A 25,518-nucleotide genomic window follows, 5' to 3' on the forward strand; every position below is an offset into this window, starting at 1 on the left:
TTTAGGGTTTAGGGTTTAGATTTCTGGGCTCTCGACATCTAAGGCCATTTATCCCGTCACGTTTTGAGGGATGACGTCCCTCGGCAAGCACACAATCCGCGGAAAGGGAAGGAAGGGAGCGGCCTGGAACCTATAAGTGAGGTACCACCCCGGCATTTGCCTGGTGTGAATGAGGAAAACCCAGGAAAACTTCATTCAGGGTGGCTGGCCTGAAAGAACGTGTTACACTTTTTCGACCGAGTGACTCCACTGGTGCGAAAGGTATTGTTGCTAGGTGATGGTCTATGGTGTGGGTGATTCATGTTTTTATCCGTCGAGACAAATGCATCACAACTGATTTTCACACTGCCAAAATGCATTAAATTCACTGCAAACTGGTCTGGAACCATCCAGCAATGATCAGCATACGTGATGTCCTGATTTTCCACGAAAATCAGCACCCACATTGAGAAAACTTCGTTAATTGAACAGCGGTATATTGTACAAATATATCGGATCCATATGTTTACTACGGAAATTTGTATGGAGCACATGTAATCCGTATGGTGCCTTTTCCCGCTTAGATGTTACATCCTGCCGCTGCAGTATGGCTGACATCTAACACTCTTCCTTATATTGCATGCGTCAGGTATATGTTATATACGTCCATCTGTATGTGAAATCTTGACAGCTTATAAACAGTTCTTCCTTTCCTAAGGATGGTACGTTTATTCGGAACACTTGTACGGGAAGTACGTATAAAACATACGTTTGTTGCAGGATGTTACCAGGCAACCAAAAAAGTTCTTGCCGTTTTTGAAGTCCCATTAATCATGCGCTCACAGAGAGGAAACGAAATGACGCACGTGCTTGCCAAGCAATCAGAAGTTAATCTGACCATCGACCTTCAGTCATGCTGGCACGTTGAACACATACAGTAATCATAGCTCGTCCAGTATCAAAGGGAAATGGAGATATCGAAGCAGCTTGTTTGCGTGTATTTGTTGTATGACTTTAAAGTGGGCCCGCTAGCTGCCGCATGACGTCGCCACATATAACAGGCGTTTAGGGAGAATGCCGTGAACGAACGCACAACCTTTATATACATTGGTTCCAAAAGTTCTGTTCGGTAAATGTGAGTCTTTCGGATGAATCTCGCAGTGGCCGTCCACATGTGTTGAATGACGAAGCCCTGAAGGCAATCATTGAGTAGGACAGTGGTCTAACGTGTGACAGACTTGCAGTAAGTTTCGATGTTTCCGCTGAAACAGTCAGACTGCACCTGCATGGGACAGGGAAGTCATACAAGTTAAGGAAGTGGGTACGCCACACATTGTCGACCGCCTGTTTTTCCTTGCTCACTTGGCACCTGAACACACCCATCCTTGATCGCTTGCTCACCGGTGACGAAAACTGTACCCTCTATGACACTTCCAAACGTACTAGATAGGTAGTTGCCGCCACATGACCCTGTTCCTCACACCTCAAGACCACCTCTGCACCCACGAAAGGTTTTACTATCTGTATGGTGGAACTATCGGCAAGTGCTGTATTACGTGCTCATTCCACCTGGTCAGACCATCACTGCTTACCTCTACTCTCAGCAGTTGCAAAGGGTGCACCGTGCATTGCGGTAAAAGGAGCTGGCAGTGGTGAATCGCTAGGATCTGATGATTCTGCACGACAATGCCAAGCCACATGTGGCAAAGGGGACCCGAGTGATCCTTCAGCAACGAGACACTGTGCCATTCACCATATTCACTGGACCTTGCGCAAACTGATTACTACTTATTTCATTCCCTACACAATCACCTCCGTGAGAGATTGTTCGCAAATAAAGAAGACCTGCGGAACAGAATTTTGGAATTCTTTGCAGCCAAGACCGCCAAGTTTTTTTGACCAGACTATTGTGCAGCTACAGAAACGTTAGCAAAAGGTGTTGGATGCTGATGGAGATTAGTTCGTAGCCTAAAGATACGTACCGTCCACTGTGTTGTTCTTTGTTTATCACTGCTCCATAACGGCAAGAATTTTTTTGGTTACCTGGTACATAGCGTTGTACGTTAAGCCAAAAAGAGAAAAAACCACTACAAGAAATACTCATGTAACTTACGTTCTCACGCACGCCACATGTTTCTTTTTCTCAGTGCATGTGTCGTTCAAAGGTCGTTGCAGGCTCTCTATGAATTGCATCTTTATATACTATAATCTTCTGGCGTTTCTCGCACAGACTATTATCTCTTCTGGTATTTCGATTACTTCTTGGAAGGGAAGAGACCTTCCCTGATGGTATGGCGGTGCAATGTGTGGTTCAGGGATTGTTTTTCGCATTGCATGACCCACACTTATTTTGTCATGGAATTTAGTGCACGGCTAATCAATGCGTTCGTAACGCGTTTTCACGGCTTATGCGTACTCTTGGAATACGCTGACCATACATTTAAATATGGATAGCTAATCACTATGCGCTGCAAACGCAAAAGAAATAAAAGCGCGCAGAATACGTCGGCTCCAGCATATTTGGTGTGTTTCGGAACAATAGACCGCCTGCTGTTTCAGGAAGAAAAAAAGGAAAGACGTGTTGCAAAGCAAGGGCGTCTTCTCACAAGAAACCAACTCAAGGAGGTCATTCTGATTCTACCCTTCCGGCGCGGGAAGTGAAAGAAAAAGACCTGGAAACCCTGACTAGCTCATAGTATGATTTATAACTCTGGTGAAAGTACAACTTCTGGTAGCCACCTACGTCGCGTTCGCTGCGGAGGGTAACACATTGGAAACACATCCTCGTTTAGCCATAGCCTTAATCCTTAGGTGAGCTATGGCAAAAATGTGTGGTTCTATATGCTGCGACGCTTGGAATAAACATTATATTTTTCTTGCCTTCCCACCTCTTGGAGAATAACACATGTCAATAGTATATTTCAAACGCATAAATCAAATATTAATACATTCGCATTACTCACAGTAGGGTAAAATTTCGATTGATATTTTGCAATAATACCTTTAGAGTATTCTTTTGCATTCTCTCCTAACAAAATAACGAAGTTTTGAACCTATTAGAATTGTTGGACTGTATTAAAATAAAATTTGAAACAAGTAATCTATTTTAATCACTTTTTTATCTATTATGATTACTTACCCAAGCGTTTAGCACTGTATCATTTCGTGAATGCGCTGTATTTTCCACTGTTAGTTCAAACCTGAAAGAAAGGTTTGAAAATTTAAATCAGAAATGTTCATCAAGGCATATCGAATATTAAAATGTAAAAACCTAATAAAAGGTCATATAAAAGGTTTTTATTGAAAATCAATTTTAATCAAGTACATATTGACCATTATTATCTAAGACCTTTTGCCATTTTTCGGGCAGCTTCGTAATTCCATCGGTGTAGAACTTCTGTGGTTTCTCGTCGGAAAACCTGGCCAAGTGATTTTCGGTCTGCCAATTTTCTTTTACCATCAAGAGAGGTTTGCAGAGATAGAAACAAAGGGTACTCAGACGGTGCAAGATCCGGGATATACGGTGGATGCATCAAAACTTCCCAACCAAATTCTATCAATTTCTTGAGGTCATCAAAGATAAGTGTGGCCGCGCATTGTCAAGATTGAACACAACTCCCTTTCTGTTGGTCAATTCTGGTCACTTTTTCTGGATTGTTTCGTTCAAACAGTCAAGTCGTGCAAAGTACAGGACCGAATTGATGCTTTTGTCAGGTTGCAGCAGCTTATAATGCACAATTCCTTCCAATCCCAGCAAACACTCAACATAACATTGTATGCCGACAATCCAGGCTTTGAAGTCGTCTGTGGAGAGTCACCAGCCTTTGACCATGATCGTTTGCGTTTGATATTCTCGTATTCAACCATTTTTCATCGCCTGTAATGAGTCGCTTCGAAAATGATTCCATTCCGTTGCGTTTCAGCAGCATTTCACTGATGGTAATTCGATCAATCAAACTTCTTTGCGTTAATTCATGTGGCACCCAAACATCGAGCTTCTTTTGTTGCCTGCTCCTTTCAAATGATTCCAAACTGTCATGCGGAAACACAGATGGAATTATGAAGCTACCCGAAAAATAGCAAAATGTCATAGATAATAATGGTCAATATGTACTTGAGTAAAATTGATTTTCAATAAACAAAGTTTTTGTTCAAAAATGTACCAAAAAAACCGCGGAGACTTTTTGTATGACCCTACAACTGATTTTAAATTATAAGAAAAGTATAACAGTGACATTATTTTAAGAAGTTCTTCCTCATATTCAGACTCACATATTTCAATCTTATTTTTTAAAAATATTTAAATTTTATTAGGATTCTAACTGAAATAAATGCCCGTTCTCCCAGTGAGGAGAATGATTTTGTAAAAAGTAATTGTACACTCTTTCCTCCACTAGGATACATATATTCAGAACTTTCTATAATTAACTTGAATTCTATTACGTTTTTTTTTTTTTTTTAAAGTATATTGTGGCTTTTTTTTCATCCCATACATTATACACGTCATTCGTTTAGAGGATTTAAAAGCCCATTAATAAAGATGGAAGTCGTCTGTTTATAAGAGGATATTCATGAATATTTCTAAAACCTACTCATAAAACCTCTAATAAAAATCCAATTTGATCCTATGCTGTTTGTTTGTTACCCTGGACAATTCGAGCCACGCCGATAATTTGATCACCCGTTGCTCCCTGTCACACATCATTCGTTGGCCAAAGTAGACATTAATTCCTTTCAGGAACTCCATGAAGTCCTATATGGCCAGTACACAGGTGACCAGGCATTGAAATGTACACTCATGTCCAAAATTATTGTCACATGTCATATGTTGTTCTAGGAATATAATTTGATAACGAATTCGTCCGGTATTTCCTATGATGTTAGTATGTGTATAATCGGCAAAGACATGTATGTGGCAAGTTTCATGTCAAAAGAGTAGTAAAGAAGAACAATAAAACGAAAATAAAATTTTCTTGTCCATTTAGCAACACTATTTTTCTCATTATAATTTTCGTATTTATAATTCTATTCTTATGAAATTTACCACAAATATACATTTCCCGATTATACACATAGTATCAGTATTAAAAGTACCCTGCAAAATAATTGCCAAATTATATTCTTCCAAGAAGACAGTTATAGGTATGCGACAGTAATTTTGGACATGAATGTACATTATTAAGCTCTGTCAAATCTTTGATAATTCAAGTATCCAACCATGTTTATATTACTCTGGTTAATCTGATTTACTGGAAAAAAAAACTTCGTGGCTAAGCGGTTAGCGTCCACTCCTTTAGCGTGGAAGATCCGAGTTCGATTCCTGACGGGAGCTCATGTGGTTCGGATTCCAAGTTAATCAGTAGGTCCATGTCTCATATAGTTTCGATGCTAAAAGAGACGCTAAATTCAAAATCAATTCAACTGAGTGAGTAAGGGGAAAAAGGTCGTGACGAACCGAAAACAAGAAATAATGGTTTCGATAATAATCTCGAAATTCTCTTGCAGTTTCAGTAAACCTACATGATACACAGATCTCAAACTGTCTAGCTAAAGGAGACAGTGATAATCAGTGGCGGCGATTGGACGTTAAAAGTTGGGGGGCAAGACATGATCTGAATATTTGTATATCAATGTTAGCTTTCCTGATTGTTTCTAACACTTAATTTGACGAAAGGTTGTATAACTAAAAGGATGCTATCTCTTTTAGTTAAAATACCGTACATCGTATTTCATATTTATTAAGTAAATTGACAAGAGCAACGCAAATAGTTACTAGCTGTAACAACGAAAGTGTAAGAAGAGATTTGTTTCCTTGCTCATGAACATCTTAAAGGTTTGCCTAGAAAATTGTGTGATCAGGTTTGCAAAACAAATAAATAAAAAGGATGATATTAATCATAGTAATGAATAATGAGTCTTGTTTCGCAAATGTTATATTGAAACTGGAGATTAGTGAACAATTTATATTTTTACTTCCACACATGCTATTAAATGTATGTTATTATTCTTAGAAGGAGAGTAAATACTACAAGTACACTCACGTCCAAAATGATTGTCGAATATCTATAACTGTCTTCTTGTAACAATATAATTTTATGGTGATTTTGCAGGGTACTTTTAATACTGATACTATGTGGATAATCGGGAAATGTATATTTGTGGTAAATTTCATAGGAAAAGAATTATAAATACAAAAATTAGAATGAGTAAAACAAAATGTTGCTAAATGGACAAGAAAGTCTTATTTTCGTTTTATTGTTCTTAGTTACAGCTCTTTTGACATGAAATTTGCCACATACATGTCTTTGCTGATTATACAGATACTAACATTGTAAAAAAATACCGGACGAATTCGTCATCAAATTATATTCCTACGAAAACATATTTATAGACATGTGACAATAATTTTGGACATGAGTGTACATGCTACGGCATTTAAAGAAATATTTACATATTCGTTGCCCTTAGGTGCAGTTTTCACTTTCTTGGAAACACAACAGTACGTTAAATCACTCCATACTCCAGTTATACAAAATAATCCTAAAACCTAGAATTATGTTGAATTCACTAAATTTAATTGTATATACAGTCATACACCCTTAAACACGCCACTTCACTCGTATATTACACTGCAAAACAATTGAAAAGGTAGAAGTTGTTTCTTATTGCTCTCTTTTCCATCAGGGGGCGCGGTGGTTCAGTGGTAGAACGTTCGCCTGCAGTGCATGGTGTCCCTGGTTCGATCCCAGATCAGGTGTGGACTTTGTGGTGAACAAACACCGTGTGCGTGGGTTTTCTCGGGGTTCTCCCGTTTCCTCCCACTTTCTTCATTCCACAATTTCATTCATTTTTCATCATTACCGTCTCCTTAGACTAACCGGCATAATCGTGAAACGTAAAACTTAAAGATTTCATTTCATTTCTCTTTTCCAACAATATTCCTTACTATTAGGAAGAAGACATTTTAGGAACTGTCGATTTTTGTGCAATTAAAGAATAACTTGTGAAAGTTTTTTTTTTTTTCGAAATGTTCTCTTAATTAGTTTCAAAGCGGCTGACTAACATGTCGAGCCATTGTAAGAAGAAATGCAAGTACGCTGGAATTGTTGTGCTCCAATAGCAATTTTGGGGCCGTTTTTCCTGGCAAATTAAAACCCAAAGACAACCAATACGTACTCTCGCAACGGCAAATATTATCTGGCACCATTTTTTCTTTGAACCAGTAATGAATAACAAAATTTTACATTTCCAAATGAAAGTATTTACATTACTGGGTCACTTAAAAAAGTGGGGGGGAACTGCCACTTTTTTACCCCTAATCGCTGCCCATGGTGATGATGAGAAATGAATGAAATGGTGGAATGAAGAAAGTGGAGGAACCTCGAGAAAACCCACGCACACGGTGTTTGTCCATTACAAAGCTCACTTGCCGCGAGCTGGGATCGAACTAAGAACTCCATGCACCAGAGGTGAACGCTCTACCACTGAGCCATCGTGGCCTCCTGCAACTTAACTAAGGCTGGATCATGTTCTCCCATTGCATGTCCTCTCAGCAAAGATTGAACCTGGTTTCCTCGAATCAAAGGCAAGAACACATGCTACTTTGCCAATTTTGGGGCTCCAGAGAGATCAAGCAGCCCCTTAAATTTAGGATAACAATGGAAACGTAAAACTGTACTAATATTGGAGGGTCTCTCATCCCCCCTCCCCTCCCCCGATACAAAATTTGAAATGACGCAGTTAAAGAGTCACTGCAGAATTCGAAGAACAAAAGTGATTTATCTTCACTGACTGTTCTGTTGAACTGAATTGTCCTTCCCATAGTATTTGTCAAAGTTAGCAGAGAAATCAATTCATCTCCGATTGTCGAACAGCCTTCCGAAAACGAACTGCTCTTTGATGATGTTTATTAAACTGAAGATGGAATTCTATTTCTTATACTAAGAAACACACGAGTTACTAAATAAAGAACGTTCAAGCCAGAAGTACGGGCCGTTGAATGAGCAAGATAAATGAAACAGTTAGTAAAACTGGTGCTATGTTATCAAAGGAGAGCACAGAGAAAACTATGGAGAAATTCAAGTTAACGAGTCGGCAACATGTTGAAAACCGTTGTGAATGTCAACAGGCACCTGTCAGACAGCACATGTTGCTCTATCAAGTTCTTTCTGCCTTCTTCTTTCTGGTTACATAATCCATCGCAAAGTGAAAAAAAAATCTGCATTGCTGGCTTTGATTACTCTGTCATTCGTTGTTTTGCGGTGCGTGCTGAATACAATCAAGTTGACCAAAAAGTTTTGTAAAATATTGAACATATTATTTGAGCCGTTTAGATTACTCTGATACAAGATCATTTCACCTGAACAATGTAAAAAGCCCATTACTAGGTGGTAAACACCAAAGCAGGAGGGAGCCATTCCATTTGCGTCATTGGGTGGGAGGGAGCAAGGACGGATTACGTCACTCAAAATTGCTTGATATGCAGAGTGAGAGAAGTAAGCGCCTTTACCTTCTTATGCCCCACTGACACGACTTTTTTGTGTGTGTATGTACTGCAACTAACTATATCGTGACGCAAACCAATCCAACATTTTAAAGGCAGATAACACATTGGAAGCATACGGTGTCTGTACTGGTACCTTGATCTGATTACCGACATAAATGAAAATGAGAACACTGAACATGCACGAGATATTGTTCCAGGAGGAGAGGGGTTCAACTATTTAGGACCAGATGATCTAAGCAAACCTTACGAAAGCAAATGAGGAGGTACATTCGAAAAAATATAATCACAGGCGTTAACCCATTGCTGCAAGGATTTTTTGTATATGTGGGTTTAAAAATCAGTCTCTATTTCCTTCAAATGGATGTGGTTTACTGTTGTCAACTGGCCGGCATTTCACCGTCCTGGCCAGAAATATTCCTGTTATTTTGATTAAGGACGGTGAACAGGACAAACTTCTTACGAGGCCCTTTATGATCGCTATTCTGAAATCTGTAATCCAGAATAAAACATCAAAAATTGAAATTTTTCAACAGTGCCTTTACAAATACAAATTTTCGTTGTATTATAAATTAAGCGATATATTTGTTTTTTAATCTATGGCAGTTTTTTTTTTATTAATTTAATATAAGAAATTTGATAACCATTAGATTTTATTATGAAATATTGTTTTCAACAATAGAGACACAAGTGCATAATTTGTCATAATTGTGCGGCATAAATTTAGCGATAAATTTAAATTGTCCATTGATTGTTGGCAAAGAACTCCTAGGCACTTCGTTAGTAAAATGTTAGTTTCACGTCCATAGCTGCTGCATATGGCAACTTTCCTTAAACTTCCAACTTCCTTCCTTAGGACTTCTTAAAGCAATTTCCTGTAGTTGAAGTATACGTTTAAAGAGTAAATTTCATTTTGTGAATCCAACGATAATTTTAAAGAAGTAACAGTTACTGGTAAATACAATAAAATGATCAATACCGACATCAGTTTCATTTTCAGCACAATGTACCTAGTTAGCTTATTAGTGAATGCACTAAGGATATGCAGAATACAGGTGCTAATACACTTTTGTCCACGATAGTACATTTCCTTCCTATGGATGGGTCCGAAAGAGATACTCACATTTAGGCTTATGTCATAGGGAATTTTGAGTGGATGCCGGAGATTTTATTTTCCAGAGTTGGCAAGACTAATGTAGTTTGGTTTCCCAGCTACGGATATTCGTACGGTGAAATGACTTATTATTGTCAGTATACCCGAGGATACTTTCATATATTTCGCGAATACAAATAATTATATTCAAAAAATATTTTGCGTCACATTCAGTGCTGTGGAATACTTTATTCTGTGATTACTTCTATGCTCAGGGTTTTATTTCTGAAGGTTGTGTGGTTCGAATATAATGTTAAACATTAGGGCAACATCTCTGTACTGATGAGATGTTAGGTTAAACAAGAATTCTAGGAATGATAAAGAAAATGGATCCAAAAATTGATATCTTGGTCAAGAATTTTAGAAATGATCCCAAAAAATGCATCAAAAGATTGCGATCTTGGCCAACAATTAGTTTCTGGATCTGGGCCTACAAATTTTTTTGAAAAGCTCCTAAATCGAGTTTGCGTATTTTCCACGGAATTAAGTAATAGTTTGGGTTTGGTTACATTATATGTAGTCCAGACATAAGCTCTACGGAATGGCCTGTGCAACGTTATATTTGAAACGCTTATATAACATGCCAAGATCTACCAGTGTTCCAAGTTTGAACCCGAACGAATGGGTTGTGGTTTGATTCAAGACCAAGTGGACAATATATCCGTGAGTTTTCTAAAGGATCTCCCGTTTCCTTCCACATTATCATTCTACCAACTCGTTCATAATCATCCACTTCCATTAATCATCTGTCTTTTTTAGCCTACTGGGTGCATGAAAGGCACCTCGAACTAGTCCAGAAGCATCCAGCAATGATCGACAGTCATTGTGTTATCTGTTGCACGACAACGTATCCCTCTAATGGTAGCTTTCGTTTGAGTCGTCACTCCTCTGGGGAGGGTTCCTTGTCTGTCAACAAAAATGGTTGATTTTTGATAGAATTTCTTTTTTTGAGGTTTACGTCCCACAGTTATGCCAGCTAGGCTAAAGGTGACGATGATGATGACAAAATAAATGAAATGGTGAATTGAAGAAAGTGGGAAGAAACGGGAGAATCCCAGAAAACCACGAACACGGTGTTTGTCCACCACAAAGACCACTTCGCGCGAGCTGGGATCGAACCAAGGACCCCATGTACCAGAGATAAGCTCTGCACCACCGAGCCACTGCAGCCTCTTGGTAAAATTCAATCTAATTGGCGTGCAAACTAAGTTTCTCCAAGAAAATAAAATTGAATCTACACCTGAAATTATTTACACATTTCCTAAACCATAATAAACTAATTTTATGTCTTTTTCATGACATGCCGACAATCTAAAATCTCTCTTCATTGTTACACGCTATTTGTACAATTATTCTAGTTATGTAAGTTATGTTTACATTTTCCATGGCACAGGTAGTAATCTTCACTCGCAAAATACCAGTAGTAATCACAGATTGCAAAAGCCACACATTTTACATTACTTATGATAAAATCTGCAAATAAACACTGCCGTTGGTTGGTTTCCAGTTCAACGTCACTTTCAACAGCAAGGCTACATGAGACGTAGACCTATAAGTAGACATCTGATTTGTATGCACTTAAATTTTATTAAATACACATGCAACCATGCTGTTGAATGTGTTGAAATATGCACTAACAATGCAATAAAATACAGCATTTTCTAACATGCAGCGAGGTTATGACAAAGTTTTTTTTTTTTTTTTTTTTTTTTTAAGGTGAAATATAGGTTCAAAAGTGTGCTTTATTCTTCACGGACTTCTCTTCAGAATTTATTTCTATACAGTAGAATAACAGATAATCATATCTGTTGTTCTGTATGGCTGCGAAACATGGTCGCTTACTCTGAGGGAAGAACATAGACTGAAAGTATTTGAGAACAAGATCCTGAGACGAATATTCGGACCCATGAGGGACGGGAACGGGGAATGGCGGAAACTTCATAACGAGGAACTACATAATTTATATGGTTTACTCAGCATTGTTAGGGTCGTCAAGTCTAGGAGGCTTAGTTGGGCGGGTCATGTAGCTAGAATGGAAGAAAGTAGAAACGCTTTCAAAGTCTTGACTGGAAGACCAATCGGAAAACGACCATTAGGAAGACCTAGGCTCAGATGGGAGGACAATATTAAGATGGATCTCACATAAATAGGAATCCAAAGTAGAAACTGGATGCAGTTAGCTAAGGATAGAAGTCAGTGGAGAGCTTTTGTGAACGTGGCATTGAACCTCTGGGTTCCATAGGCCATGGAGTTAGTTAACAGTCACAGTTTATATACTCCTACCATTTTAAACCACACCCAAATTTGAGATTAAAATAAACACAGTGATATGGGAACATGATCTCTAGTTTTTCTTCACATTTATATTTAGAGTGCATTTACACGAAACAATATGAGCCTCACGCATTTCAACTGTACAAAAAATCGTTTTTAAGAACTTACTCCTTCCCGTAATTAGCCCTACAGTACAACACGAGGTGCTTCTCTACATTTTTTGGTGTCAGGTTGTGATATTTGTAGCCAGAAAGTGACCTATTAACATAAACAAATCTTATTGGACAATATTTATAGAGAGGAGCAAATTTAGTGTCTATATTTTCTGGCAAATTAAAATTTACGCCCTGAAGGCATTTTCTTATGGCTTGAATTGTTTTGTAGTCGAAGTTTCTGGAAATAACATTCGTCAATTTATTTTCCACAGAGCGGCCGAATTTACCAGGAACTGACTGGAGTTCGTACCGAATTTCAACTAGAACTAAGCATTCACTGATCATCATTCCTCGCCTCTCTTGTTCCTGAATTGATGTTGACACGATATTACAATGAGTCTCTAGTATTATCAGATATCTCTTGACGTCATGGCAATTGTAAGCGTCTCTGCTGTGCAGATCTGTTACTAACAATATTGGTCCTTCATAAATCAAGCATTCTTCCTTCCTTCCACACAAAAAGCCATTCTGTTGCATAGACACTTAAATGCATTAAAAATACAAATTGAAAATGAGTTTATTGCATGCGATAAGCATATATCTGAAACAAAACTCTTATAGAATATGCTGAATATGCTCTTAGGCACTAATATATGCATTAACGTTTGAAACATGCATTTATATGCGCTATAAAACTTCAAATTTAAAATGTGTTATTGTCGTTAGAAACCCTCACGAAGTTTAGCACAGATACATATAAGCAAACAAAATATGCATTTGCATAAAAATCCAATGTCTATCTATAACTTAAAGTGAGATCCGAACCACATGAGCTCACATCGGGGAGGGTTTCCACCCATAGACATGTACGCTAACCACATAAGAAATACTGCGGAAAGAAAGGCATTTATTCACCGAAAGTGAATGCGAAAACTAAATTATTTTCCGTCAGAAGGGTAACTGAGTTTATGTAAAGGAAAAAATATGTTAGGGGTTCTCTGGTTCCCAAACTACGATAATACTTTCACTCTTGCGAAATATATCTCCAACCCTTCCTCTATGAAGAGTAAGTTCTAGAAAAATCACCCTAGATGGCAGAACCATGGGAAAACATGTGTTGGAAGCAGGGGCGTCATTTAGGGAGGGCAGGAGGGAGCAATTGCCCCCTCCCAAGAGTTTGAGTAATACATATACTTTAATCGATTGACTATTAATATACAAGTACAAAACGTGAAAGTCTTCTTATGTCGGTGGTGCTCTTGCCCCACTCAAACGAAGTCTGAAATGACGCCCCTGGTTGGAAGGAAATGTGTCTATAGACGCACTCACGGTGAAGAAAAAAATCGTGTAACTTGAATTACAGGCTTGCAACCATACGATAGTTTATCGCGATATACGATAGTTTAAGCCTTAGGGTATATCCGATAATGCCTTTGCGATAATAGGTAAATATACGATAATTCTAGAACCCAAACTTGTTTGCAGTTTTTGGTTGTGTGCAAATAAATTGTAGACATGCAATTAAGTAATTATAGAACACACACACTGAGGTTTCTGACAGTCATTTTGCCTAAAATAAATCAATAACGATTTGAGAATTGGTAAATTGCAACCCATCATCCATTCAATTACGTTTACGAGGGGTTGGAAATATTGTTGCTATTCGTAGTAATGTTAATAAGTGTGGAAAGAAATTATGAGGGCAGTGACGCCGATTTGAAATTCGAATCTGAAGATTACTAGATAAGTTTATTGTATATTATTGCTATTATTATTAGTACTATACTTGCTTCTACAATTATTACGTGTAAAACGAATATATAATTTTTGTAATATACGGTAATTTTAAAGACGAAAATTGATAATTTTGTTTTCGGGTGCTGGCAGCTCTGCTTGTATATGAGGCGCGTTTATAGAAGTTGTCTCCTATTCATGATCGGCGGCGGAACACGCTCCCCGTTAAAGAGGCTAATGAACACAAGCGTTCTCTGCAAGTGTTGAAGTATGAATCTCTTCCTCGTTTATGGTATTCTCCCTCATAAATTACCACCTCATTAGATATCTCGATCATTTTTTGGCAGAGAAGAGCTTCCCTTGATGATCGGTCGGCGCAATGCGCGGTTGAAGACATCTTCGCATCACAGACATTGCTTTCGTCACGGAATCCAATCGTTGAACGAGATACAGAAAAAAAGCATATGCCAGAGACAGCTTTGACTAATCAGATACCGTAGTCATATATACACTCAAGACAATCTGTGTCATGAATCAATAAGCATATTATTATCCCAAGTAGCAAGAAAGCTTTCGGCCAGTTGGCGCGTGCTTGGATTTTGGCTTTCTACGATTGCCTTTTCAAAGCATGCTTTCATACCACCTGCCTTTTGTTGTACTTACAAGCAATTCCCTAGATCCTTTGCAGAGCATCATAGCATCACTTGCCATTCATTGGCTATTGACTTACCGCCAGCGTAAAAAGCTTACGTCAAGCTTAAACGGAACACTGAATGCAGGATTGCCTCCACGCAACTTCGTTACTGAAATCCACCTTGCGGCATGCTTGACGCTTTCCAATTAAGCTGGATGCAAGCTTGCCGACTTTCAATGCAAGCTTACAGTAAGCGGTTTGCAAGTTGTCTCTGTTACCAGGGATGGTTTCAGTATTACAACTGGGGTGAACATAACGATATGTTAGGTGCTGTCGTCTTCCATATTTGTGGTGCAAAGTTTGGATTCACTGTTATTATTTTAAATGGGAATATGGTGATCCAATATAACAATTAAGTCTATCTTCCGGTAACAAGTAAGTTCATGATGAAATTGTTATCTGCGCTGTTCACAAATAAGAAATGATTCATGAAGAGATATACATTTTCATAGAATCTAAAGTCTTGTTTGTTTTCTTATCTTTGACTTGTGGTTGACGAAATACAAGAAAAATAGTACGAGGAAAGGTCAGAAACTAAGGTTACAAGGCCGATATTTTTGGAATTTCGTCTGCTATAGAGGATGAGAAGTGTGTGGCAATTGTAATGAAAGGAGTTGGCAACAGCAACCCGCCATCTACTGCGCTAGTTGTTCGTAAACACAAATGGCAACTCGTTTGGAAAACTGGCTCCGCGAAAAAGTCCGCTGAGTTATTTGATTTGTGTGGGTGAAACATGTAACCACGCCGAAATTCACCGGCAATTGATAGAGGTTTATGGAGAGACTGTAATGTCTCTTCGGTATGTCACTGAATGGTGTCGAAAGTTTGTGGCTGATAGAGAAAACGTCACCGATGAGAAGCGTAGTGACTGACTCAGCACAACATCAACAGATTTGAACACAGCTCGCGTTGAGGCGCTGAATCAGAAGAACAGGACCTCGCTCCAAGAGACTTTCACCTGTTCCCGCACTTGAAGGAGCACTTAGGAGCACTTCACTTGAGACAAGGAGGTGAAACACTTTGTGACAACGTAGCTAAACACGAAAGAACAGGATTTTTAACAGAAGAGAATCTTCAGACTCATCCCACGATGTGACAGGTGTCTGAACTGATATGAAGACTACTATGTCAAAATGCAACCTTGGTATTTGTTGTATGTATACACGTTTCACTACAGGCTTTGTAATCTTAGCTTCTGATCACTCCTCGTACATTACCAGTCACTAGAGGACGGTTATAGTTCCTCACTTGAAAATGGTACGTCTCAATCAAAACATGTGACAAGCTGTGCAGTGAGAAGGCAAAGAGGAAAATTCAGAGCAACAAGAAACATGAACGATTAGCCATTGAATCTAACAGATGAAGCAACACTACCAGGTGCATTATGCATTTTGGTAAGAGTCCTGTGAAAAGTGAACATGACTTGTTTACGATTCAAATCTGGGATTCAACAAATATAGTGGTAAAGAACTTTTAGTTCTATTGCTTACGTGTGCTAGAGCGATGTATTTTGAAAAGCAAAATTTGATGTTTGCAAAACACTACTGGTAAGATAACTCTCATATATTACATGTTCAAAGAATCGAAATCAATTTAGAATTTAGAAACTTTTAAGTGCTAAAGATAATCTATTTCTCTGTAATCGTATCTGTTTGTTTGTTCAACTGTTGAACATTTAATTATTGTATACCATCCATAAAACAAACACGTCTTTGGAAATTTAACAGAATAGAAAAAATCATTGAGTGCAACGTTCTAATGATTTAAAAATAAATTTAAAAAAAACTTGTAGATATTCCAACCAATAACTCTCTCACCAAAGCATTTAAAATGATTATAATACTTTTAGAATCTTAATTTTTTATATTCTTTGGTTCTTTGCAACATTGTACACTACAGGGTGTTACATAAATGTGCCACAATGTTTAGGGAGCATATTCCTCACATCAAAATAAGTAAAAAAAAAAAAAAAAAAAAAAAAAAAGTTCTTATGGGCCTGTGCTGAAAAGTACATAGTTTCGGACTTAAAGGGTGTCAAAAACATAAAACAAGTGAACTTTAGAATTTCAGAGCTCCAGTACTATGTGATCTATCGTAGCCAGGTCAATACATCACTGAGGGAACTGGTATGTGAACTATCCAAATATCCATGTGTAATAATGCTCCACTATTTGCACATCAATTTTTAGAGAGGTAGGTGGAGAGTGATCAGGTACTTCCAAACAGCCTCTCTAAAATGATTGTGCAAGTACCGGAGGTTCTTAAAGATGGATATTTGGTTAGTTCATATACTAATTCCTCAGTGATATCTTGCCTCGACTACGATAGGTTCCACAGTAGTCCAGAACTTTTAAATTTCAGTTATTTCACGTTTTCGGCACCCTTTAACACCGAAACTATCCAGTTTTGAACACAGGTCCATGTGAACTTTTTTTTTCTTATTTTGATGTGAGATATCTGTTCCCAAAACATTGTTACACCTTGTATAAATTGTTTACTAGTTATTTTGTTTCATCTAAGATTATCCAACTTTGAAAATTCAATGAAGAGTTGTAATTTTCCGCTTTAAAATTCAATAATCAAAATATTCCAATTACAGATAAGATTGGAAAGCTTTGAAGAAAAGAAGAGGCTGGGACGTTAGCCAGTAAATGAACTTAAATGTACTGTAGGCAATGATAGCCACTTCTCAAGAAAGAACTTTTGATACGAAACAGAACGATACATACAGAATGGAAAAACATTGAAGGAGATGGGAAATTTTTGAGCACGTGTCAGTAACCTTTATTGTCAACTACCAGTGATGTTGCAAGTTTCACATCGTAGACTCCCAAGAGATATCGCTACCTGACATAGTACACACGTTTCGTAACCTACGTTAGCAGCTGCGAGAGTCTGTAAGCATACACAGCTAAACATAAATAAAACAAAAAAGCAATTCTTACTGTGATTTCGTAATGTAAAAGTTGCGTACGTACATATCTTTGTATGCAGAGGAAGCGTTAACTTTGATTTTCAATTTAGTTACATTTTTGCGTGTGTTACTCTTTTCCTGAAGGATTTCAAGTGCATTTTCAGAAGTCTTATGAACCGGAAACTTGAACTAAGAAAAGCTATTCTTTGTCATAATACGAAAAGATGCTGGAAAGTCTTTAGCTTTGCTCTCTTGTTATAGCCCCATTTCAATGATTTTTTTTTTTTTTTTTTGAAAGGTGCATGTTTCAATATATTTGTGACCCACAATAAAAGCACTGGGACTAATGACCCTATTTTCGTTGCAGGTGAGGAGCAAAGATCGCGGGTCAGGGAGTAGAGTTGAAACCAGAGCAGCCATCAAGTTCCTCTTCCTCCATGCGAAGTCTCAAAGACCATGCATGATAAATTGCTACAAACAATGAAGGTCCACGCCCCGTACTATCCTACTGTTAAGAACTGAGTTGTCAAATTTAGAGCAGGAGATTTTAGCATCAAAGCTGAACACCACCCTGGGAGACTCTCCAAATTATTGTCAGACAAACACATTCCTACTAAAAAGATAGCAGAAGATCTAGGCTTCTACCATGAACGCATTAGTGTCATTATTCATGATCACTTTGACATGAGAACATGGCGCCCGCCCCCCGCAGTATCGGTGCCCTTGAATGAGTAAACTTCTCCCTAAGTGGGTATCCAAACATTTGCATGCAGACCACAAGCATTCCCTCACAAGAGGAATGCTGTAATAGACAAATTAACTATATTAGGATTTGAAATTTTGAATTACCCAGCCTATGCATCTGACCTAGCTTTATCTGACTAACACTTGTTCCCATATTTAAAAGGAAAACACCTGAAAAGACAAAAAAAATCACCAGCGACATTTCTAAAGCGAGTGAAGCTGCAAATGCAAGTTTGGGCTCCGAACGGATTTTATTTTTGATCGGAAAACCGAAGCGAAAAAAAATGCGTCGAATTGAACGGGGAATATATTCAATAAATCTATTATAAGATGTTGATTTGTTTCTCTTATGAAACCTATTAAAGACTTCTGAACGCCGCCTCGTACTCAACATCAACATCCATAATAATAATAAAAAATAAATAAATAAATAAAACAGTTCAGGGTAAACGACACGAATGATTATTGGAAGCGAATGATTAGGAAAGAATTGGTAGAATCACAATATGAGAAGAAAGCCACGAACACAATGTTCTCTACTACAAAGTCAAATCAGGAGCAACTTACATCAAAGGTGGGCGCTCTACCGCTAAGCCACTGCATTCCCGGCAAATACTCTCTGTATTAATGTAGAGAATGGTAGTCAACCAGCAATACGTTCGTTGATTCGCTAAAGTCGTGATTCAAGTAACCCTGAGCAACGCCATGGAATCCGTCTTAAGAGATTGATGGGAACCAGACAAAAAAAAAAAAAAAAAAAAAGTAAAGACTGCTCCAAGAGCATTGCCAAAACGAACTTCAAAAGAATTAATTTTTCTTATTAACTTCTATAAGTTTTACACTAATTCTTCTATGTACTTTATTATTATACTCGTTAAACGATTCTTGTAGTATATCTATCCAATTATATTGTTTCCTTGACTATTAAATATTTTCCACGTGTTTTGATTAAGAATTCCATTAAAACATCCAAGGTATGTTGTTTTACGAATACACATGCTCAAAATGGAGGGCTAAAAATTAAAAAATTCGCAAAATATCATCTCTCTATTGCAGACAGTTCCCGAGATATGGCTCCTTAAACCTCTCAAAATCCGAAAACTTTTGGCCAATATCTGGGAAACGGTGGTCAGCTGGTCAGTGGCCATCGGTTACTGTTTGGTACCAAAATGTTCACCATCCTCTTAGGTATTGATCAACACCAATATGATCTCTCTATGACTTACGTTTGTCGAGATACGGCTACTAAAATCTCCCGAAATCGGAATTTTTCTGCCAATATCTCGGGAACAGTAAAAGTGACGCGAAAAGTTGCATTACTTCTTTCAGATAGTTTTTAATGCTCTCTCGAATGGAGGGCTCAAAATTGAAACAAAAATTTTAGGAATGATCTAAAAAAAATGGATCAAAAGATTGCGATCTTGGCCAGAAATTTTAGGAATGATCCAAAAAATGCATAAAAAGATTTCTGTCTTGACCGATAATTAGTTTTTGGATCAGGAGCCACAAAATTTTTTTGAACGGCTTCTAAATCAAGTTTTCGTCTTTTTTTTTTCTTTTAATAAGCACATCATACTAAGTTAAGTGATAGTTTGGGTTTGGCTACACTATATGTAGTTCTCCACATATAAGACCTACAAAAATTTTTTTGACTGAAATATGTTGGATCTTTTGATCCAAAAATTGCAAAAAGAAAAAAAAAGACACACACACACAGAGAGAGAGAGAGAGAGAATTCAGTAACAAACTTTTTTAAGTTCGTTGGAACCTTCGAACGTTGGGTTTAAGTTGGGAACCTTTGAAACAGGTTTCCAATTACACTATCCAATTGTTGCATACTACTTCCGCCTGTAAATATACTACAGCAACGATCCTGGGCAATTGAAACCAAAACTTTTAACGCATGCGCTCTATAACTCGTACTCACTGTGTTATCATGCTGAAGGAAATGGTGTTAAGGTAAACAAGAATATTCATATCAGAACGAAGAACCAATGGAAGGAAAACGTGAGTGACAATTACCGCGACATATGTTTTTTAACAAACGCAGACAGATGAATGGCTTTTAATTGTTTCTTAAAGATTTATTACGTTTCTGCATATGAAATCATCAAGGTCGCAGCCAGGAAAAGATAGCGTCTTTCTTTAAATATGTAAATTGAGGAAGAATGGCTAGCGACTCGTTCCACAATGTTTGTACTTCGAAAAAATCTTTCAGATAGTCTTTTATACCGTTAGAATGGTCCTTATAATTATGTATACACTTGTCAAACAGCTTTTTTTTTTCAGCATAACATTCTACACAGCCTTGCAAGAAGTCACAGGTTATACATAAAATTAACAGACTTAAAAATATTCTTCCATATGTTGACATTTTGGATTTGCAATACAAGTCTGTTGGCGTACTATAAAACAAGAATCTTAGGAATGATCCAAACAGTGGATCAAAAGATTGCGATCTTGGCCAAGAATTTTAGGAATGATCCAAAAAGTGCATCAAAAGATTGCGATGTTGGCGAATAATTAAATTAGTTTTTGGATCAGAGGTCACAACATTTTTGAACGACCCCCAAATCGAGTTTTCGTATTTTGTATGGAATAAGCACATCATACTGAGTTAAGTGATAGTTTGGGTTTGGCTAGGGCGTACAATACAATTTTTGATTGAAATGTATATTATACTAATACCACATTGACTTGATCCCTAGTCTTCCGTTGTAAGCGCTGCTATCCGCTGAAGGAATATTCCACTCATTTTTTCTCGCTTAGCAACAGCTGAACCCTTATTGGCTCAACGCGTGGGTGTGTGAGGGTGTTAGCTTTAGTTCGCATTTTTGCCACGGCTCAAGACATTTTGGCAGCAAAATAGATCTATTGAACCCGAAATCTGAATTGCAACCCTACAAGAGAACAGCAGCGTATCTAGCCCCCAGCTTTTTGAATGACAAAAATAATTTGAGCATTATTTATATAGTTTTGAAAGTTTATAGTACACCTATCATAGTTTGAGTTCTGCCTGCCCTTCCCCCCCCCCCCCCCAAGTTTTTACCTTCTAGATCCGCCACTTCAAGAGGAAGTATTTGAAGGTAAAGTTCCGTTAAAATTTAAATCACACACAAAAGTCACGTCATACACATTGTTATGATTTTAACAGATATAAGCAAAATGCATGTTTACAAACACATGGCTATGGCTAGGGTTAAGATGGTGGGCAAATTTGGTGTCCTCGTCTTAGACTAATGTTCTTATTGGCATGTTTTAGTTCGATCATGAAATGATATATTTCAGTTAAAACTCTTTAAATTAAAGAAGACATATTATTGAATATTGGAGAAATAGTGGAATGAAAAGAGTGGAAAGAAACGAGGAGGCCTCACAGAAAACCCATAGAGCACGATGTTGTTCACTATCATCTTGCATGTCATGGAATTGAACGCGAACTATTAACACTAGAGGTGAACAGCCATCATGCTCGCTGGTCCGATTATAATTTTATAAAGCAGTTATAACTTGAAATTTGCATAATCTGTTTCTAAGATAGTTGTAACATCAAAATTAACCAATCGTGGCGGGGACAAACAGTCACGATGCTGACGTTTCCATTAAACCTCAACCAATCAACCAAAAATTAACCAAAAGAGGAACAAATAATGTGTTTTGCTAAAAACTGTAGAAAAGATGCTAAATCAAGTGATGTAACAAATTCAGGCAAAATCAGCAAAATCATATGAAGGCAAAGCTTTGTTATTAACAACTGTCAATTTTGTTATTTGGTTTGATTTGATTTGATTCAAAACATGTTCTTTTGTTTTCTCCTTTAACCCGAGAAAGCCCAGGGGATGCCTCAGAGGCACCCTGGTCCACTTTTAATGCAATTATTCTTAATAGATGTTTCGTCACGTGTCTTCCGCTTTAGAATTCTCCTATCTTTTTGGAATATGCCCCTGATTAAGTTATTCATACGTTTTCTTATTTTACTTCAGAAAAAAATAGGGTTATTTTTTTATATTAACGTAAAGGCCCAAGGGGTGCCTCGGAGGCACCCTGGTCAATTTTTAATGCCATTATTCTTAATAGATATTTCGTCCTGTGTCCTGCACTCTAGAATTCTTCTATCTCTTTGAAATACACCCTCTGGTTGCGTTTCCTAAGCATTTTTTTTACTTTACCTCAGAAAAAATAGCGTTATTTTTTATACTAACGTAAAGGCCCAATGGGTGCCTATGAGGCTCCTATTGAAGTATGTACTTTTCTAATTATTTGATACTGTTCATTGTTTGTAACCATTGACAAATGACTTCATAGCAAAGTAGTGACTAGCCTTTCCTATTAATGACGGAAAATACAAATGATCGTGGTGAGTTCAGGTAGCTTGTATATGCAGCAGGGAGTCTCAGAGGCACCCCTTGGGCCTTTTAAGGGTAAAATTAGCGTGAGTTTTCTCGGGTTAATGATTTTTCACTGATAGTAACGTCCAGTTACATTAAAAAAAACTGAACACCTCTTTCTCTAGCAGAAGCTGAATTTAACATTGATATTCAGCAATTGCACCGAACTTCGAAAAACAAAGATTATTAGTTACTTTGAAGTCTCTGTTACGTAATGGAATTAAATACGAAAACGAATTACATAAAAATGCGAATTAAAAATTCTTACCACAAAAAGGTGTTAAATTTCTTTGAACATGTTCCCAAAGACACCTTCTAGCTATATCGGAATAGTTCATAGAAGTGGTTCTTCTACGAGAACAAAATCGTTAAATGTGATGCATATTATAGTTCTAACTTAAGACCAAATACACGCATGATAATACACAAATGCATATCAGATGCTATAAGAAAATTTAGCATTGACCTCCTGAGATAAACAACTGAAAGTAACATGGGTCTTAAGAAAAAGGCAAAGTGAACCGAAGTATTACATGGGAGTACCGTAGATCATAGTGCTAAAAACCGGGATGATACAACTACAAAAGCAAAGAAGAAAAACGGCGAAATATTTCGTGAGATCCAACATTTTCACAGGATGTAGAAGCCATGAATGGGAGATGATAAAGAAAGAGAGATGCTTGCTACGCTAAGAAGAGGTTGCATACGCTACTAGAAACACGAAATACGGAAAGTGTCAGGAAAAGTTGCTGATTCATTATATTTAGTAAACGAAACTTGTGAAGATGAAATGGGGTACACGCTACCTTTATATAAAATGACCTTTGGCTAGCTAGAGTCTCTGCCCCGCCCCCGTTTTCTCGCCCTACGGCCTCACACCTCTTAAACCTCCAACTCTACCGAACATCAACTTTCTTTCCCTATTTCAACTACCTAAAATGTAAGATTTTGTATCCCAAGAAAACACTCATTTAAATAACATGGCAAATTTCTTCGTCCCCCGTTAAGAACTAAAAATATTCAGTTTTGGTAATTTTCCTGTAGCTAGAAGGCTACAATCATACCAAAATTCATCATTCTAATCCCACCGGAAGTGCCTAAACATTTTGGGGTGTAAAAGATGTTCCATATAAATAACATTGGAAAGATTTCTTAGTTCCCCATAAAACCACTGTACATTTTAAATTTTGAATTTTTGGGGATTTACGTACGTAAGGCTAACAAAAACGTACAAGCATACCGAATTTCAAGTCTTTATTTCAATTCTAGTACCTAAAACCTGATATTATAGATTCAAAAAAGCCCATTTAAATAATTTCATGGATCTCTTCATCTCCTCTTTAGACCCCCTAAAAGTTAAAAACATTCACTTTTCCTGTGAGTTAGCCCCGAAAAGCTACAATCATGCCAAATTTCAACTTTCCACGTCAACCGGAAGTAACCATTAGTTTATGTGAGTTCGTGTAGTTTTATATATAGTTAGGATTACAAAAAGAATGAGTTCGGGAAGAACGGAAAATTAGTGATATGCTACTCCTGCATGACTAAAAACAGGATTTACTCAATTACGGACTTCTAGGTCGTCTCCCTGCAATTTAGGAAGTGTTTAGGGAAATACTGACAAACCAATTAGATAAATGATTAGACCTCGCCAAGCCATAGAACGGAATGGAATTAGAAGTGGAAATAGATTATACGCAAGTAGTGAGAAGACTTACGTGAACGTCAATGTTGCGCTGTGTTAATTTAATTTAATTGAACTTGTAAAAGTTATTGACGATAATCAGTGCTCTTAAATAAGTAAACATAAAACATAGCAGTATGACTTTTATTTAATTTGTTTGTTTGCTTTTAATATAACAAGGCAATCTTGTTTTCTGTCTGCATTGTTCAGGCACATATGTAGCACAACAATGGCGATCCTAACGCCTTGACAAATCTTACACTTGAAAAAAGTTCTGTAGTTTAAATTACAAAATATCAATGTAAAATCATTTACCCTTCATTTTGTGAGTTGACTATACATTTCCTTAGATTAAATTACAAAATTTGCTGCTTTATTTTTTGCAAAATTACATTACATTTATAAGAAAATATATTTTTATTAATAAAACTATAATTTTGCACCATTTCATATTAGTAATTCTACCTTTTAGGTGTAAATTGATTTACATAGAGGCTTCGCAAACAGACTGCCAACGTTTTTATTTTTTTCTTTTTTGTAAATTTACCTACGAAATTTTTTACAGTGTAGTTTTAGAGTTGTATCCGCACTCACAATACAAGTTACAACCAGTTGAGAATGCTCCGAGAGCATTGTCAGAACGAACTTTAAAAAAATATATTTTTTTTTCTTATTAACTTCTACAGGCTTTATACCAATTGTTCTACGTACTTTATTATTATACTCGTTAAACAATTCTTGTAATATATCTATCCATTTCTAATTTCCTTGCGTACTAATTTCTTTCCCACATGTTTTGTTTAAGAGTTCTGTTAAAACGATCTTCGATATGTTGTTTTGCGAAGGCACATACTCAAAATTGAGGGATCAAAATTGAAAAATTCGCAAAATATCATCTCTCTATGACTTACGGTTCCCAAGAAATGACTTCTTAAATCTTCCGAAATCCAATTTTTATTTTGCCCAATATCTGGGGACGATGTCCAGTTGGCGAGTGACCACCGGTTACTATTTGATTCCAAAATGTTCACCATTCTCTTAGGTATTGACCAACACTAATATGATCTCTCTATGACTTACGGTTCCCGAGATATGGCTCCTTAAAATTCCAGAAATTCGAACTTTTTGGGCCAATATCTCAGGAACGGTAAGAGTGACGCAAAAAATTCCATCACTTTCTCAGATAGTTTTTGGTGCTCTATCGAACTGAGGTTTAAAAATTGAAAAGTTTGCAAATAACATACATACATACATACAGACAGACAGACAGACACACACACGCACACACACGCAGAC

General features: G+C 37.2%; 1 protein-coding gene across 6 annotated transcripts in view; it reads right to left on the minus strand.

Annotated features, from left to right (window-relative positions):
* PMCA (plasma membrane calcium-transporting ATPase 3) overlaps nucleotides 1-25,518 on the minus strand; it is a 765,800-nt gene that overhangs the window by 649,352 nt on the left and 90,930 nt on the right. For all 6 annotated transcript variants that reach the window (XR_014131792.1, XR_014131781.1, XR_014131782.1 and 3 more), the window contains exon 2: nucleotides 3,119-3,179. The gene's annotated coding sequence lies outside the window, so the exon portion shown is untranslated. The remainder of the gene's footprint in view (nucleotides 1-3,118; nucleotides 3,180-25,518) is intronic.

The sequence above is a fragment of the Thermobia domestica genome, chromosome 6, assembly GCF_964235325.1.
Source record: "Thermobia domestica chromosome 6, izTheDome1.hap1.1, whole genome shotgun sequence".
NCBI lineage: Eukaryota > Metazoa > Arthropoda > Insecta > Zygentoma > Lepismatidae > Thermobia > Thermobia domestica.